Genomic DNA, 17,096 nt, shown 5'->3' on the forward strand with positions numbered 1-17,096 from the left:
ATAAGGCAGCGTTGTTCTTCAGGTGAGTACGTTTACAGCGATACTACACTTATATTTTTTTTTATGTTTTCGCGCTTTTACTCAATAAAACTATTTTATAGAAAAAATATTTTTTTTGCATCGCTTTATTCTGAGAGATATAACTTTTTTATTTTTTGGCTGATGGAGCTGTATGGCGGCTTTTTTTTGTGGAACAAGATGTCGGTTTCAGCGGTACCATTTTTATTTCTATTTGGCTTTTTGATCGCATTTTATTTCACTTTTTGTTGGGCGATATGATGAAAAAGCATAGTTTTTTGCTCCGTTTTTTATTTATTTTATTTACGGTGTGCACAGAAGAAGTTAATTAGTGTGACCTTTTTATAGATCGGGTTGTTTCGGACGCGGCGATACCAAATATGTATACTTTTTTTGTTTTTGCATAAATATACTGATTTATTGGTTTAATATTTTATTCATTTTTATTTATTTTGTAATTTTTTTTAACCGTTTGAAAACATTTTTTAGACTTTTTTTTTTACATTTTTGCTTGTATGGGACATTAATTTTTATTTTTCTTATCACTGATCTCATGCAATGCAATAGACATGTATTGCATTGCATGAGAGCTCTGCTGACGGTGTAAAACTGTCATTATCTTCTGCTAGACTCAGCTGCAGGCTGAGCCTAGCAGGACACCGTACATGGCAGACCCGGAGGCGGTCATGTGACCTCCAGCTGCATGACCACGCCAGGTCCTTTCAGACATCAGGGGGGCCATCGGAGAGGTAAGTGGACGACCCCCTCTCCTCTCACTATCTTCTAAATGCCGCGATCGCTATAGATCGCGGAATCTAGAAGATAGCAAAGGGTTAACATCATTGGGACCTGAGCCAATCAGGTCCCGATGATGTCCCCTGTCACTGCTACTAATCTGAACTGCAACCGCAGTGCCTGCAGGACCCTGGGGTTCCTGAGCGCTGCGAGACCTCCTATCGTTTATAAACGTCGGCGCTGCACAGAGCCCAGGCAGCGCCGACGTTTATATACAGTGGGTGGTTGGGAAGCTGTTAAGGATGATTTTACATATAAACACCCCCCCCTTTGCTTGTTTGTACTGTCATTTCTGAACAGACTATAGCCCTGTAAATTAACTGCCCAGTCATGGCTCTCGTCCAGCCATGTCTCAGATATCCCCACCATGTCGTAATTATTTTCCAACAAAATTAATTATAATTCCTCCATTTTGTTGGTGAGGCTTCTGGCATTAGTGTACATGCATTTTATGTACCTCTCTGTACCTCTATTCCTTCTTACTATATTGACTGTTCTAACCGCACCCCCAATTTCTTTATTTGTGCCCAGGTCACTATCTGCACTATCTTCCCCACCTATAAAATGAATGCCCTCTCCCCCCAATCCCTAGTTTAAACACTCCAACCTTCTAGCCATTTTCTCCCCCAGCACACCTGCACCCTCCCCATTGAGGTGCAGGCCGTCCCTAGCGTAGAACCTGTAGCCAACTGAGAAGTCGGCCCAGTTCTCCAGGAAACCAAACCCCTCCTTCCTTCACCAATTCCTGAGCCACTTATTTATCTCCATAATCTCCCGTTGCCTCTCTGGCGTGGCATGTGGTACAGGTAGTATTTCAGAGATTACCACCTTGGAGGTCCTTGCTTTAAGCTTGCACCCTAATTCCCTTAAATCATCTTTAAGGAACTTCCACCTACCTCTAACTTTGTCATTTGTGCCAATGTGCACCATGACCACTGGGTCATCACCAGCCCCTCCCAGTAATCTGTCAACCCGATCAGTGATGTGCCTGACTCGAGCACAAGGTAGGCAGCACACTGTTCAACGATCCCTGTCTTTGTGACAGATTGCCCTATCTGTTCCCCTAATAATTGAGTCCCCCACTACCAGCACCTGCCTGGCCTGCCCTGCTCTCCTATTTCCCCCCTTACTGGAGCTGACACTCCTCCGGCTTTCAGAGGACATGCCTTGCTGCGGCAGTGCTACCCATATACTGACACCCCCCTCATCTGCCAACTTTGCTAGTTGGGGTGTGCCAGATCAGGACTAGCCTCCCTGGCACTCTTCCCTCTACCCCACCTTCTAACTGTCACCCAGCTAGCTGCCTCATTGTCCTGCAGCTCCCTACTACCACACTCCCCCACATCTACCCCAGTGAGCAGCAGACTCCTTTCCATATTGTCAATGGATCTCAGTGTTGCCAGCTGCTCATTTAGATCCAGTACCTGGGCTTCCAAATGCACAACGTGCACACATCTCACACAGCAGTATGCACCCACGACCGGCTGTTCAAGGATTGCATACATGTGGCAAGATGTACACTGGATAGCATTGTCAATAATGGAGCTCATTTGCTAGTGCGGATTGCACTAGACTGAAATGTTAAGTAAAAAGAAATGTAAAGAATTAATAAAATACAGACGGCAATTCAGTCCAAATTCCTCCCTTCCAAACTCCCTGAATCCAAGTCACTGAAAAACAAGTCACAGACTTCCGTTTGCACTTACTCTCCAGTCACACTTAGCTCGTTCACACTCGCCAAGGAAGAAGATTTAAAAAGTTTTTTTTTCCCCCTTTAGCAGCAATCCAACCTACAGCTCAATGCACTACCAAAGGACTGGATGCCCCAACCAGCTGCCCCTTATAAACCCTTAATTATGACCCCTCACCCTTAATTAACCCCTTGTGAGTATAGCTACACCTCAGGATTTAAGTGCAATGTAGTTAACCCTTAAATACACAGGTAGTAAAATAAGAGACTGTAAAACTGTAGAGAGAAAATAGGTTTTAAAAAGCCCAATAAAAGTAAACAGGTAGAAAAGCACTCAGCAGTTCACAATTCAACAACTCACAGCAATTCACACAGGTATTGTCTGCAGGATTCCCAATTACCTATTCACTGAAAAACAAGTCACACACTTACTTCCGGTGGCACTTACGCTCCTGTCACACTCAGCTCGTTCACACTCGCTAAGAATGAAGATTTAAAGAGTTTTTTTTTCCCCTTTAGCAGCAATCCAACCTACTGCTCAGTGCACTTCCAAAGGACTCTTTGTGATCAGTTCCCTTTAAATATGTCTATACAGGGGATTAGAGATGAGAAAAACGGCTTCTCTGTGACTATAAAGGTATATTAACAAATGAATCAGCACGTATTAGTAAACCTAGAAATTACATTATGATAAATGATGGGGCTGCACATGAAGCATTAGTGTGCACTTACACTGACTGATTATTTCTAGGAACACTGGTTACCAGATTATCGGCCAGGGTAAATAATGCTGCCAGTCACAAAATGAATGAGCTAAACTTTTTCTGCCATCATTTTTAAACTATCACTCCAGTTGTTTTTTTGTTTTTTTTCACTAGCTGCTTTCTTGATCTGTTATCCGTTCCGCTCCAGACAACTTCTGCAGGTTGTGACCAGCAATATCACTCCACTGTTTGCTGGGTGAGTCGGTGGTCACTTCTCAGTGTAAGCCTATAAGAGCCTGAACAAAGTTCTTACAAACTTACATTGAAAGCTTGTGACTGTTACCACTGACTTGGGGTCAATCAGAAGTTGTTGTCACAAGATGGTGGACCGGAGCTGAAGGCAACGGCTGGCAAGTATAATACTAAGGTCGGGGACCTTACATTAGTGGCACCACTCCAGCACTGAAATAAAAAAAATGCTTGAGTGATGCTTTAACTTTGTCATTTAAAGGGGTCCTCTGGGGAGATTAAAAAAAAATTGTACAGTCCCTGCCCTCATAAAGTATAAAGATGAGATGCCCATTGAACTTTAAGTATGTTTATAAGGCCACGGCCCTACTATCAGTATTATTATTAATATATGGTATTAGTGTTCGGTCAGTATTGTTGCTCAGGAGTGGGAGTCAAAACCAGGTGAAGAACAATAAGATAAAAGGTATATGAGAAACAAGTCACCAATTCTACATTTATCACCCACTCCTGGTTTTGTCTCCCACTCCTGAGAAAAAATACTGACCAAATACTGATAGTGGGGCCTTGGCCTAACACTTGTAATTCCATGTGACAGGAACTGCTCCTCACTGCTGGCCCTTCCCATCTGGGTCATTACATCATACACCAGTGTGCCGCTCCCCCCTGTGAGTAACAGCCAGTCTGAGAAGAGGGGTGTGTGGCCTGCTCCCTGCTATACACCTGCAGTGAAGGAGACCTTATCAGGGGACTGGCTGCTGCTACTAAAATCCAGGAGCAGGCCATGCCACCTCACCTCAGAATGCAGACGGGGAGACATGATCAGGGGGCTGGTGTGACAGGATCTGCTTTTTCACTGCACTGTTCACCACTCCGTTTGGGACATTACAGCAGCGTGCAGCTCCATGCTGTTATCATCCAGTCTCCTGATAATAGCTGATTTTCTGCAGAGAACAGGGGAAGTGGCCAAGCCCCCTCTTCTCTATTATTATTATTCTCAGACTGGCTGTTACAGTGGTGAGCAGCACACTGGTGTATGATGTAATGACCCAGAGGGAAGGGGGAGCAGTGAGGAGCAGCTCCTGTCACATGGAATTACAAGTGTTATAAACATAATTAAAGTGCACTGGGCATCTCATCTTAGTAGCTGGGCAGGGATCAGAGTAAACCCAGCCTAAGCAATGTGCATTATTTGCTTGCTGGTTTGGGTGGTCTGAATCGATTCTTCAGAAAGTAATGAAGCAGGTCAGTGATTGTCCACTGTAAGCAGGATTTTAAATCCACCTCCAGCTCTGCTGTACCATAGTGACATTATCCTGAAATTATTTATAATTGGCCCAATGACTACACCTCAGAAGAAACTCTCCAAATAAGGGATGTTTTGCTTCAGTATAAAATTCCCTCGTCAGCTTTTTTTCCCCCGCTATAACCTCAATAAACATGAGGTAGCAGAGATTGCAGGTATGGCCAAGAAGTTCAATTAATAGAGTAAGTAAAACATGCTTAGTAAGTGGTCCATGTGTTTAGCCGGCTGTAATTGGAACAGTATGTGCCCCACCACATAACAGAGAACGTACAAAATCTATTACATTTCTAAAGATACAGAGAGGGAATATCTGCAGATCTTATGTTAAGATACCGGCTGAATCTCCAGATCATCTGATATACAGACACTACAAAGGGAAATGAAAAAGTAAAGCTCCCCGCTATTTATTTTCTATTATCATCAAATTATATTCAATTGCTTACTCATCACAAGCAAACATGTCTAGTCTATATTTCAACATCTTCACACTTGTGTCATAACTCAAATTAAACCCCTGCTGATAACCTGATTTACCTACTCACGACGCCATCAGAAAGGAAGCGACAACCTCTGAGATATCTTTAACATTGGAAAGATTCATTTCACAGCATCTTCTATTTATCAAGTAAAAGTCAAATAATATGACATCAATGTTATATCAAGCTAATATCGTTCCCTCAAAGCTAAGTGATATGGAAAGGAAAGAGTTTTGCTATGTTCACACACACTGTTTTTTTGCTCCGTTTTTTTTTCTGCAGCCAAAACCTGCTCTTCTTGGCAGAAAAAATGCTGCATATAAAACACCAGTTTTTCAGTGTCTTTGCAGCGTCTTTTGCTGTTTTTGATGCTTTTTTTTTTTTTCAGCATTTTTGGGTGTGGATTACATGTTTAATAAAGTTAGTTTTATTCATGAAAAGCACTTCAAGAAGACTATGAAAAACCTGAAAAAAACTCTATTGTGTTTTTTCACCTTCCATTGCTTTCTACGGGTGAAAAACCTGCTGCAAAAACACTAAAAGAATTGACATGCTGCAGATTTCCAAAACGCTGCAGTTCTCAAATTCAGTCGGGAAAAAAAACAAGCTGGTAGATTTTGCTGGTACTGTAAAAAGCAGCTTTTAATTTGCATTAAAAAAAATGCTGCAAAAACACTACATGTGAACATAGCTTTAGGTCGTGTTTACACTTTGCAGCCATGGTGCGGTTTTTCAGTAAAACCAAAGCTTTTTTTGCTGCAATTTCTTTCTTTTTTTTTAAATGTAATGCCGAGCTTGAGGCAGCATGAATCTTTTTGCTTAACTGTTATTTATAAAGTACCTAGCATTAATCTGCCCTACTTATTTAATAAAACAGTGGGCAGCCCTAGATTGGTGATTGCTCTAAATATAATCCAGTACCAAATCCTTGCGGTAGCCTTAATGTTCCCTAAAAGAGCCCAAACGTCTGGGTTGTGGTATCCCACAACTTCCCACAGCCGCTCCCGCAAGGAAAGCGAGAGATCTCACGCTCTCCGCTAAACCAGCGCTTCTGCGTACTGTTAAACTGTTACCAAATGGAAACATTATTACAGCGGTTACATTTCAGCCTGACTTGTGTAGAAAATCAGGCTTTTCTCAAAGGCCATTAAGGCTACTTCTGCAAGATTTTGAAACTGGATTGTATTTAGCAAAATCACCAATCTGGGGATACCCACTGTTTTATTAAATAAAAAATGGCAGCCCCACATTGGAGATTGGCACTCTTTAAAGAGTACCTAGACGTTTAGCAGTTTTATTTATATTTTGCAGGCACTTTAATGGCCTGCAAACTGGTGGAGATCCAGGTCCTGAGGCCCCCATCAATTGCTCAAAAGTCTTCCAAAAAATTTGCATTTCAGCAGACAGGAGTGGACCGGACCTGCCAGGGTGCACACACAAAGCAGAGTATGGGTACAACAGAAAGCATAGCTTTTCTTCAAAGCTGGCTTAAGGAACGCCAATCTTAACAAAATTATCCAAATATGTATTATTTAACGTCTTGAGATCTCTTGTAATACCTCATCTTGGTCCTGCTAAATGCTGACAAACAGCTCAGTTTTGGTCATTTTGGTCTCAGAGATCTGCTCTTGTGATTGATATTTCAAGTAGCATTTAAACCTGGAGAACTCCATTAATACTCTATAGCATTTTACCTATTAAGGAATTATGAAAACCACAGGATCCATAGACATGTTTATGTACAAATGGAAACAAAATTTTCAAAACATATCGCTTTATTCAATATTAATCATGAATGCAGGCGCAATAATACCAGCAATTACATGCCTTAGATGCTGTCAATGAGGTTATTAATGGCTGTCTGAGGACTGTTCTGCTTGTGCTAATGTTAGCAGCCTGCGTGGCCTAATCGAGCTACCATGGTCTGCAGCTTCTTTGGACTTTCCTTCCACTGAGCACATCTGGGACATTGTTGATCAGCAATTACAAAAGGAGCTGCCAGCAGCGAATCTTGATTATTTGTGTGCCGAAGTGCATTAAGCATGGCAGAACATTCCTCAGACAACCATTATTAACCTCATTGATAGGATGTCAAGGCGTGTAAGGGTATGTGCCCACGATGCGCCCAGACCTGCGGGTCTGACTCTGTGGAAGAGCCGCCGCTGGCTTCCGCTCATTTTATGCAAATAAGCAACGCCATTTTTTCTTCACATGTAGACTTACCTCATAGAGGTTAGGTCTATGAGCAAAACCCGCATGCGGACCCGCAAGAGACATTGACATGCTGCAGTCTGGAAAGACGCGCCACATATCCATCTCCCCGTCTCCACTATGCTGTAACATCTGGCCGCTGTGGGTTTGACACTGCATAAGTCCGCAGCATCAAACCCACAGCAAATCCGGACCGTGGGCACACAGCCTAAGTGTGGGTATATCTGTGAGTGGTGTTCATACTTGATTTTCAATAAATCAAGATTTTCCATCTATGTGTGTGTGTGTGTGTATATACACATACACGCATATACGCACATACATATACATATACATGCACATACACACAGTTCTTTGAAAAATTATTTATACCCATGAACTTTTCCACATTTTTCATGTTATACCCACAAACGTAGTTGTATTTTATTGGGAATCTATGCGTTATTCCAACACTAAGTAGCAAGTATTTGTGAATTGTAAAGGAAATGATAGATGGTATTCTAAATATTTTAATAACATAAATTTGAAAATTGTGATGGGCATTTGTGTTGATCCCCTGTAGTCTGATATCCGTAAATAAAATTTTGAGTGGCCAATTGCCTCCAGAAATCACATAATTAGTAAATTGGGTCCACCGGTGTGTAATGTATTCTCAGTATAACCACAGGTGTTCTGTGAAGGCCTCATGGGTTTGTTTGAGTACATCAGGGATCAAACAACATCATGAAAACTAAGGAACACACCAGACATGTCAGGGATAAAGTTGTCGAGAAGAGTAAAGCAGGCTTAACTTTAAAAAAAAAAAAAAAGTAGATCAAGCTCTAAACATCTCACGGAGCACTGTTCAATCCATCATTCAAAAATGCACTTCAATCCATCATCCAAAAATGGAAGAAGTATGGGAAACCTACCAAGGCATGGCCATCCACCTAAACTGACATCCTAAGCAAGGACAACACCAATTAGAGAAGCAGCCAAGATTCCCATGGTCACTCTGGTGGAGATGCGGACATCCACAGCTCAGGAGGGAGAATCTGTCCACAGGACAACTGTAAGTCGTATACTCCACAAATCTGGCCTGTATGGAAGAGTTGCAAGTAGAAAGCCATAAGAAGTCCCATTGGCTGTTTGCAAAAAGCCATGTAGGGGACAGCTAGCTTGTGGAAGATGGTGCTCTGGTCAGATGAGACTAAACTAGATCTTTTTGGGCTAAATGCAAAACACTGTGTGAGGCATAAAACTAGCACTGCACATCACCCTGAAAACACCACCTCCTGTCAAGCATGGTGGTGGCAACATCATGCTCTGGTGATTCTTTTCTTCAGCAGGGACAGAGAAGCTGGTCAGAGTTGATGGGGGAGATGGAGGGAGCTAAATACAGGACAGTCCTGAAAGAAAACCTGTTAGAGGCTGCAAAAGACTTGAGACTTGGGTGTAGGTTCACCTTCCAGCAGGACAATGTTCCTAAACATACTGCCAGAGCTACAATGGAATGGTTTATAATAGATCAAAGCATAATTATGTGTTTTAATGGCCCAATCAAAGTCCAGACCTAAATCCCATTGAGAATCTGTGGCAAGAATTGAATATTGCTGTTCACAGACGCTCTCCATCCAATCTCACTGAGCTAAAGCTAGTTTGTGTTAGGAATTGTGGTTCTGTGCTCCCACCTGGGAATGGAGCAGGTCTGGTGCTATTCTACGCTACTCCAGTCGCAGGCACCACCATTGTCCTGACCCGGAGGCGGAGCTACTACGCGTGCACGGAGACTGTCCCAGTCTTATGGAGCATCGCGCTCTGGTGTTGTAGGATGTGTGAGGTCGCAGGACGCCGTGTCTCTCACTGATTCTCCTGTTGCCAGGCAACGCAGGACTCTGCAGTGTCTGGCACTCTGCAGTGGTGGGATGTTGTCCATTCTGCTGTTCACGCTAGCAGAGAGTAGCTGTCTGGGGATGATTGGGAGGTATTGAACACCTGATCATTAGGCGATCTATTTAATCCTGCTCCCTGCTCAGTCCTTTGCTGTTTATTGCAGTTCCTATGTGCTGGGTGATGAGTGGTGCTAGCATTAGTGTTGCTATCTTTTCTGGTGTTTTCTCTTTCTCTTCTGGTTACACTTCTAAGGGGTTCTTGCAGAGGTACTCACCTGGTTCTTGACTCTGCGACTGCACTGACAGTGTCACCAGACTCCAGCTGTCCGGCAACAGTGGGCCTGGGAAGGGCTGTGCCAAAGTTCCCCTTCCATTTACTGTGAGCTGGGTGAAAAATATTCCCGGCCCTCAAGGGCTCGCCTAGCTGGGCAGCTTGTGCCAAGTGCGTCTGTGGCTGCGCCTTTGCTGGTTTGGTGCCAGTCTTGATGGGTCCCTCTGCAAAGTGCATAACAGTTTGCAAAGAAGAATGGGCAAAAATTTTAGCCTCTAGATGTGCAAAGCTGGTAGATACAGGTGCATCTTACAAAATTAGAATATCATCAAAAAGTTAATTTATTTCAGTTCTTCAATACAAAAAGTGAAACTCATATATTCTATAGAGTAATTTCCAACAGAGTGATCTATTTCAAGTGTTTATTTCTGTTAATGTTGATGATTATGGCTTCCAGCCAATGAAAACGCAAAAGTCATTATCTCAGTAAATTAGAATATTTTATAACAGCTCAAAAAATGTTTTTAAAATCCGAAATGTTGGCCTACTGAAATGTATGTTCAGTAAATGCACTCAATACTTGATAGGGGCGCCTTTTGCATCAATTACTGCATCAATGCGGCGTGGCATGGAGGCGATCAGCCTGTGGCACTGCTGAGGTGTTATGGAAGCCCAGGATGCTTTGATAGCAGCCTTCAGCTCATCTGCATTGTTGGGTCTGGTGTCTCTCATCTTCCTCTTGACAATACCCCATATATTCTCTATGGGATTAAGGTCAGGCGAGTTTGCTGGCCAATCAAGCACAGTGATACTGTTGTTTTTAAACCAGGTATTGGTACTTTTTGCAGTGTGGACAGGTGCCAAGTCCTGCTGGAGAATGACATTTCCATCTCCAAAATGCTTGTCAGCAGAGGGAAGCATGAAGTGCTCTGAAATTTCCTGGTAGACGGCTGCGCTGACTTTGATCTTGATAAAACACAGTGGGCCTACACCAACAGATGACATGGCTCCCCAAACCATCACAGATTGTGGAAATTTCACACTAGACCTCAAGCAGCTTGGATTGTGGCCTCTCCACTCTTCCTCCAGACTCTGGGACCTTGATTTCCAAATGAAATGCAAACTTAGTGTGTCAATGACTGCCTACTAGACATCTGTCAAGTCAGCAGTCTTCCCCATGATTATGGAGCCTACTGAAACAGACTAAGGAACCTTTTTAAACGCTTAGGAAGCCTTTGCAGGTGTTTTTTGTTAATTATTCAAATTTACTGAGATAATGACTGTTGTGTTTTCATTGGCTGTAAGTCATAATCATCAACATTAACAGAAATAAACACTTGAAATAGATCACTCTGTTTGTAATGACTCTATATAATATATGAGTTTCACTTTTTCTATTGAAGAACTGAAATAAATTAACTTTTTGATGATATTCTAATTTTGTGAGATGCACCTGTACATCCCTCCCTCAACTGACTTGCAGCAGTAATTGCAACGAAAGGTGGTCCTACAAAGTACTGACACAGGGGGGGCTGAATACCATGCACGTCACAATTTTCAGATTTATATTTTTAAAATATTTAGAAAACCGTGTATCATTTCCTTTACACTTCACAAATACTTCCTACTTTAAGTTTGTATATCACATAAAATCCCATAATATACATTTAACTTTGTGGGTATAACATGAAAAACTGTGGAAAAGTTCATGGAGTAGGAATACTTTTTCAAGACACTGTATATATTATTTCTTGATTGCATATGTTTACAAGGAGAGTTCCATAAATCATATTTTTACAGCGGCGTTAATGGATTTACACATATACATCCCATAACCTTTAAAATGGCTGTAATTAGATTTTCAAAATATTTACACAATGTTCTGGGTAAATATTTACATTTGTGAATATTGAGGATTATATTGATATTTCCGTTTAAAAAGGCAATTATAAATATAGCAGAAATGAGCCGGCTTTTTATCAATGGGATTTTAATTAAGAAATATAATTGTAGCTTGCCACATAGATTAATAGTAATGAAATTTCCCGAGACACAATTTTCTGATATTTTATAATTATATACATGATTAATACATGCATGTATCTCTGCCTGTGTATTTGTATGTGGTTTAGCTTGGGCATGTAAACTTGACCATACAATGAAATAACATTTGAAGGAACAGTAATATTTAAAAGAAAGTAAAAAAAATAAAGGCAATATTGAATATAATTTTTATTTGATTTTGCTCCATCTTGAATGTATTGATTATGGGGTGGTATTTCATCTCAATTCAACTCACTCAGTGGAGGTCAAGTTGCAATAACAGACACAACCCATGATCAGGGATAGCGCTGTTTCTGAAAAGAAGTGGCAATGTTTTTCTAATCAAGGACAACCCCTTTAATATGTGAAGTAAAAAGACAAAGAGGCGGCACTTGTATAGTTTAAAGGGTTATTCTCATCTCCTATGTTCATGAGTTCACCTTTCCTTTGCCTTTCTGCATGCTGCTTGCTGGGGGCGGGGGGTGAACTCCTAAAGATTGATAGTTTGGACCAGCGGCATGATTTAGCCGCTGATCCGAAGTTTGTGCTCTCCAATCCATGTAGAAGAGGCATTAGAGGAATGCTCGGGCTCTGAAGCTGGCCGGATTCGGCAATCTCACCAGCTTCAAAACGGAGCTTGAGAAGTCTATAGCATAGAGCATGTAGGCATGAGCTTTTGGCGTAGGCAACCAGCCCCCACTGAAAGACTGCAGAGGTGGACTGTAATTTAGGCAACAAGCAGTAAGGTATACAATTTCAAATCTTTCCATTCTTTAGAATGGAGAGGTTTTTTAATGAGAGAAATTGCAAAGTTGCTTGCTTTTACAGAAAAAAGTTCCGGCACTCATGAGAAAACCCTTTTAACATTGTCAGGGGTAGTCCCAGGTAATAGAATTCCACTTGCCTAATTAGATTGTGATAACATATACCGCACACTACTTGCAAGTATGTAGTAAATATATGATCCTCGCTGCCCCCGGTGCCACACCACTGGAAGAAGAATACATGGGAAGGATAATAGCTTCACTACAGGGATCGGGTTCTGTCAAGTGGAATAACTTAAGTTTAAGCGGGATGTACTGTACTTTGTTTTTTCAAGCTAAATGGTATTCAGGACAAAAGAGGTCCTTTCTTCAGGTCTTTGGTATGTGTCCCAGCAAGACTAAATTTTGTCTTACAGATGTGATCTCTAACTAGTCCCTGGCTAAGAGGCTGCTTGCTACAACAGACATCTACCCAATAGCTTGGGGACATGGCCTTAAGTAAGCCAAACCTCCGACTCAGACGCCTCAATTTCCATGACACCCACTCCAACTCCGACTGCACGACTCCGACTCCCTCATACATGGCTCATGTTTAAGTGATAAATTTACTGTAGCACAGATTCATCTCAGCTAAAAGTCTAGACCCTTAGATCAGGAATAGGACAGACATTTATAGGACATTTCATAACTTTCCCAAATTCTTATGAAAAAATATTCCCCACAAACTGCATTGAACTACTGTACCCAATTTATTATATATTTTAGGAGTTGGAGTCGGTCCATTTTATACCGATTCCGACTCCACCAAAATGGACTCCGACTCCACAGCCCTGTTCTAAACTATGCCTCCTCCAACCTTAGTTCCAGGACAAAGTGGAGAAATTTGTGTTTCCTGCCAGAATTCTTCTCGTGCCCACGTGTTAAACAATCCCTTCTTTTCTCACATCAATCCAAAGCATTGTATAACTTGTGGTAAACTAAAGGAGAACAGCTTTTGCAAAATGAATGCAGAATACCTAATACATGTTGAATGGCTGCGTCTGACCGTGTCCTGGTTTAATGGTTTGTTTGTTCTTCTATAACCTTTTTATAGAAAAATACCTGGGTAAACATCATGCCTCATCCGGGACCGGTAGCGTCCTACAGAAAATGTTAACCGCTTTGATGCGTCATTTTTCTACGTTTAACACTGGAGCTATATTAAGTTGTACAATAAAAACAAACTGTCCAGAAATAAAACACCGCTGAAATAGGGCACATTACTGTCAGCGAAAACTACGCCAAGATTGTGGTGTTGGTGTTTTGTGGTTTTCAGGAAGCTGCACTGTAGCCATTTATTCCTATTGAGTAAGATTAACTACAATTTAGGCTTTAACTAAAATATTTAAAGGGTTTTTCTGAAATATAATCGTGATGACGTACTGTATATTTGACTGGTCGGTACCAAGATACACAGTACTCGTCACACCAATATGTCTTTCATAGTAGTACAATCGGTATTTTGAGAGATGTGCTGGAGCTATGAATGTCAATGCCCTTGACGGTGTCACTAATGTCATATTATCACCAGTGTGGAATCAGATAAGTATTTCTGTAGCATTAATGGAGTCAGCAGTATTCCAGGTAGAAGCATGACCAGTTACATTTCCAGAACGAAAATAATGTAATGGCTCTTGATGACATTTGGGGATCATTTTGGCTGCTGTGACAATGTATAGAAGTTCTTTCTGTTGTAGCCATGATGGGTCCTGCTTTGCTGAAATTCACATATTACATATTCGGGCGCACACATCTGGTTTACTGAAAATAATTTTCTTGTCTTGTGTCCCTGTAGACCTTTCTTTCTTAGAAATATTAACCTTATACATGATTATATGGGAAATTCCTCCCATAGCTCAGTGCGGCGCATTATTTCCAGCATGTAATTATCCCAGGCAGAATCCAGTGCTGTAATTAGGCCTAATCCAGAATAATGACGTGTATGGAACCTGGCATTTGCACAATAAGTACCATTATAAAACACCACATAATATTAAGTGTGTCAGCATATCCTGTAAACAGGCAGCGAGTACATGGATAGTTTATGTGTACGAAGCACATGCCTTACAGATATGGTTTTCTTCCTATACGCTGTGTGGGACAAGCTGTGCAAATAACAAGTCGGGGGAGAATTTTGTACAGTGAACTCAGAAAATAAAATGAATCGGCAAATTGGAAGCCGAACGCAAAGATAAAAAGTATTTGCCCACTTCTATATTTGTACTGTAACACAAAATGAAATATGTAAAGCGAGACAAACAGTACGTCTAGGGGACAGAAGGTTTCGCCACCAATATTGAAGCTTTTTTTTTTTACTTTTAAAGGGAATCTGTCACCATCCTGGAAGTTATCAGACCTCTACAATTGCCATACAGGGTATAGAAAAGTAAATCTATACATACCTGTATGGCCCATAGTAGAGGTGTGATTGCAGAGAAAAGCGCTTTAATCAATTCTATTTTGTACAGGCTTGGTGTCCGGGGGACGCCAAGCTATCCCCACCTATGTGCTTATTATTCCCCCATATCCCCACCTATGTGCTTAATTATCATATCCCCCCCCCCCATCCCCTGCACATCACAGGGCCCTGTAACGTGCACTGTGTTCCCTGACTTCCCAGGCATGCGCAAAGCCCCGCTCACTTACAGCGCGCTTTGCTTCATCCCGGCCCCGTCAGCCTGTGCTCTGCGCTGCAGGAAGTGACAGTGACCCCCAGCGCCTGTGCAATAGAAACCTGCAGCGCAGTGCACAGGGAGACGGGGCCAGGATGAAGCAAAGCGCGGTTTGTGAGCGGTGCACGTTACAGGGCCCTGTGATGTGCAGGGGAGGGGGGGGGGAGGAATATGATAATTAAGCATATTGGTGGGGATTTGGGGGAATAAGCACATAGCTGGGGATTGCTTGGCGTCCCCTGGACCTATATACAACTGAGGCACCTATATGGTGCCTCAGTAAACACATATAACAAGCTTGTAGTATTCCATCTTTTTTGTACAATAGCCTTAAACCTGATTCATTGATGAATTTTCACCCATGAACTGTTAATTTCATGTCTTGCAATGACGGTCGCTTTGTCGATCAGGTCGTGACTTTGCTGCTTGTTTTCTATGGCACTTTTGCTTGTGTGTATTCTGAATGTGCTTTAAGAGGACGTGTCATCATCACGTCAAACATGGACAGTTCTTCCTTTTATTATATTCCCGCTGTTCCCCTGAGTAATCCGTTTTGTTTTTTTGTTTTTAAACTGCCGTACGGTTGCTTAGATATGGGCCTTTTTATTCAATGCTAACTTTTGGGATCTTTTCCAAAGGGGTGTGGCTCTCAGGGTAATAACACAGAGCACTAAATAAAAAGGCCCATAACTTCTGGAACTGTATGCTGTATTTAAAAAGAAAAAAAGATTACTTAGGAGAGCAGCAGCAGTAAAATAAGGCCACTTTTGACCTGGGGACAAGCTCCTCTTTCAGATTATTGAGAGGTGGTTGGACAGTTATATCTAGGAGCAGATTGAAAATCACTTTTTATAATGAGATTAGAATTGCTACATTAATTATAATTAACAACTCTTTAATGTGAAAATGTTAAAGCACCACTCCAGTGGGGTTTTCTTTCAGCGCTTGAGTTGTGCTTTAAATGTAAGCCCCCTGCCCCCAGTCATATACTTACCCTCCGACATCTTCATAGTTTTGTCGGTGCCGCTCCCATTCCCCTGCGCCATCTCATGAGCGCAGCTTCTGACTGGTCAGAAGTCAGAAACTACGTCACAAGAGCGCAATACTAGTCTATGAACGAGGCCAGAACGAGGCTATCATAGACTTGTTTTGAAAAGTGACCTCCGCGCCACTCCATGAAACACAGGAGCTGCAGGCAGGTCATATTTCGCCAGAGACCGGAGAACTTCAAAAGTTCTGAAGACTAATTTGTGTTATCTTATGACAATACCATAATGTGGTAACAAAGACCTGAGCTACATTAGTTTTCCTTAGGTAGAATAATACACTAGTGAAATTGGTTACGAGCTATTGCCCCTGTCATGGAGCTAAATTATTCCCTTAAGGCCTAGTTACACGTAATTGTCAAATGTGTGTTGATTAGTGGTGAGCGAGCAGGCTCGCCACTGCTCGGTACTCGCCCGAGCATCTCAGTACTCGAGATGCTCTGGTGGGAGTTCGGGTCCCTGTGCTGCATGTTTGGCGCTATTTAGAGCACCAATCATGCAGGGATTGTCTGCCACTCACTGTAATGTCACAGCCATGGTGGTTGTGGCATTACAGTGATTGCCCAAATCGATGGGAACAATGCTCGCAGTGAAACATGAAAAGCCGGCAATTCATCAGCGGCATACACCGGTACCCGACAATTTAGAACAGAAAGAATAGAGCATCACACATAGATTAGATAGATAGATAGAAACATGTCAGTCACATATATAATAAGTACAGTGACAGTGTTGACTACTGTACTTGTTATTTAGTGTTAAAATAAAGGATTATTAAAAAAAAAATAATAGTGTTTTCATGCACCCGTCTCTTTAAAAAAGCCGGCCGGCAATTCATCAGCGGGATACATCGGTACCCGACAATTTACAACAGAAAGAATAGAGCATCACACATAGATTAGATAGATAGAAACATGTCACTCACATATATAATAAGTACA

General features: G+C 41.8%; 1 protein-coding gene across 1 annotated transcript in view; it reads left to right on the top strand.

The window, feature by feature from the left end:
* Positions 1 to 17,096, top strand: part of SMS (spermine synthase) — a 208,845-nt gene that overhangs the window by 164,288 nt on the left and 27,461 nt on the right. The window lies entirely within an intron of this gene.

This window comes from Phyllobates terribilis, unplaced genomic scaffold (genome assembly GCF_046119375.1).
Source record: "Phyllobates terribilis strain yellow unplaced genomic scaffold, ASM4611937v1 Scaffold_2__4_contigs__length_985480577, whole genome shotgun sequence".
NCBI classification, from domain to species: domain Eukaryota; kingdom Metazoa; phylum Chordata; class Amphibia; order Anura; family Dendrobatidae; genus Phyllobates; species Phyllobates terribilis.